Below are 3087 nucleotides of genomic sequence, written 5' to 3'. Positions count from 1 at the left end.
GTTCTCGCTTGTGTGCGTAGCATCGAGAAGCTGAGCGGTGGGGGCTCTGCCCCTCGCTGCTCTCGTTGCTGTTCTGCACGATCTGGCATCTATGATCCCGGCGTATACTACGAAAAGTACGGAACGATGCTCCACGCTAACAAAAAGTGGAGACTAGTTGTTAGATTGGACGTGGCAACGGTATATACAAGAACAGAACGGACGGAACGTATGTTAGAATATACAACTAAGGCGTGCGGAAACGCGGCGATACCGCGCAGGAATAGAGAACTGTGCGAAGGATATGCCGCGGAGTTACGACAAAAATTGCAAAAAGTGGAAAAAATAGTAAACCGCGTAAAAACTATAGTGGGAACACAAAAACGTCGTCAAAGGGGGCTGGTTAACGCAATAGATTCCGTCGCGAAAATTCTGTTTGGTACAATGAACGCCGAAGACGAAAAACGAGTTTCGGATTAAGTAGAGTTGTTAAACAAGAAACAAGCAGTTTTACAGCACGTGGTAAAAAATCAGCTGCAGGTTATAAACGCGACTATTGCTCACGTAGAAAACATTGAGGAGGTCGTAGAAAGAAACGAAAACAAGTTAAAAAACGCGATGGTTAAAATAACACAAAAGGTAGACAGTTACGCGCAGCAAGCCGAACTTAGCAAGTATTTAATGGAATTAGGCAGCATAATTACAGAACTCGAGTTCGACGTGGAAAGTATCATGGGTTACGTCACGGACGTACAAGCAAAGTTTGCACAGTTAGAAATGGTACCCATTGAGTTAATAATAAAAGGACTCCAGGACGCGAATACTTGGTCTGCCTACGGATTACATTTTCCATTCGTCATAACTCTGGAAAATTGGTTGACAACAAAAGAATACGTCACAGTTAGCGTGTATTGTAAAAACGCGAATGTGTATACCGTCGTCAAGTTTCCACTGGTAGCTCCGGTAGAATACGACTTGTTGAGGGTAGTGCCCTTGCCGGTGCACGACCACAATAATGTTTTTAAGGTGGCACAAGTAAAATTTGAGATAATTGCAGTAGATAAAAATAAAGAAACATACTCCGTTGTAAAAGTGAGTCAGTTAGAGCAATGTGAAAACGTTGGAGATAGTTATGTCTGCGATAATGTAGAATTGGTGTACAAGGTACACGCAGACGCACCATGCGAGGTGCAGGCATATGTTTGTAATTCAGGGGAATTTTCCAGTTGTAAAGAGAAAACTGTGGTTTCGAACCACACGATATGGATAAAGCTAGAAAAAGTGTGTATGGCTGTACTCTACCCCAAAAAGCGAGTCGGTGAAGATATTGTGCGAAAACCGAAAGGAAGCAACGGAAACTGTAAACGGAGTCGGAGAGATAAANTTGTCGGAAAAATGTAAGCTAGTGACTTCCAGCGTAACGATTCGCACTAACAAGGTGGTAGACGGTGAACAAATTAACACGTATTTGCCACAGTTCAACCTTTCTGTGTTAAAAGCAAAAGAACGCCAGAGTGTAACGAAAGTGTACTACAGCCATTTGTGCATGGTGTTTGTTTGGAGTTTTTTTCATTATCTATTGTACATTTGATGGGTGGACCATTAAGATCTATTTCTGTTAAGTGTATTTTAAAAGTTAGCCCACCTATAATTAAGAACATATAATTAATAATTAATAACAATAATAATTTAATACGTATAATAATACTATAAACCACATAAAACACATATGAAAACTACAAATGTATACATACTGTCAGTTTGACATGTAATGTAGCCTTCTTCATCTATGAAAGATGATATTTTACATATACATAATAAAATATATGTTAAAATAATTAATATGACATTCTTTAAATATAATATAAATTATAAATTCTTTAAATATAGTATTCAATATTTGTAAATTATATGTTAAATTAGTATTAAAAATTATTTTTTTTTGTGTAGTACGTTTTCTTTGCAATGGAAAAACGAATCATAAAAACAGCAACTGTCTACCAAAATGCAAGTAACGAAATTTATAATGGGTGCGTTCAGACAACTCAACAGTTGCACAACGGTTGAGAGATAATCACTTATAATTGGATCATACTTTTGAAACCGTAGCAGGTTTTGAAAAATAGTCCTATCATAAGTGATGATCTCTCAACCGTTGTGTTTTCTGAACGTAACCAATTTTGCCAATTAATGTTCCCCGGGGGGACAAGCTCCCCCGGGGTGGAATACAACAAAAAAAGTGTAAGAACGGACTCAGCCGCCTATGCTCGCGCGCAAGTTTTAAAAATAAAAATTGGCCGGGGACATAGCCCCCCCGGCTAGGAGGCGCAAGAAAACTCCGCGAGAGGGGGCACATACTTACCCTCTCCAGTGAGGGGTAAGATGCACCCCCTCATCGCGGCTAGGGTGATTGTAATAAAATATCGCCCCAGCTAGCCGGCTGGGGCGATACTTACAATGTGCGCATAATGTTCGTGTTATACATCAGTATATAAGCTCCCGGGTCAACACGCAGTGCCTAAACTAATATAAGGACCCGGGAGCTGCAGCGCGGCTAGTTTCCATAAAAATTGGCTACTCTGTAGCATGCGTAACAACAAATGAGTAAAAACGCCAATCGCATGCATACTAAATAAAAGAAATTGAATTGAATAAATTAACGCGACACTCACACTCGAATAAAATACAAAAGTAATACGCGACATACACACTCGGATAAAATACAATAAAGAAGTTCGCGACATTCACACTCGGGGGCCCGCATAAAATAATATAGAAGTCAAAAAAAATAAAAATCAAAAATAACGAAAAACGCAGTCAGTATAGAAATAAAACGCAATAAGTCACAAAAAATAAAAATAAAAATATAAAATTAAAAAATGGCCCAATGATAAATTACGCGACATACACACTCGTAATAAATTAAACGCACAAACATGAAAAATAAATAAATAATTACAATAAAAAGAGGAGAGGAGGACCCTAACCCTGGCGCCCGCGATGCGCCAGGATCGCCATCTCCCGCTCCCCGTAACGACGGCGAATCGCTCGCGTGTTGTCTCGGAGCGTTCCGCCGGGTGACCGAGCAGCCGCCGCGTACTGCCGCAC

This window comes from Pseudomyrmex gracilis, unplaced genomic scaffold (genome assembly GCF_002006095.1).
Source record: "Pseudomyrmex gracilis isolate BER0280 unplaced genomic scaffold, ASM200609v1 scaffold_1795, whole genome shotgun sequence".
Taxonomy (NCBI): domain Eukaryota; kingdom Metazoa; phylum Arthropoda; class Insecta; order Hymenoptera; family Formicidae; genus Pseudomyrmex; species Pseudomyrmex gracilis.
Note: the sequence above shows the minus strand (reverse complement) of the source record.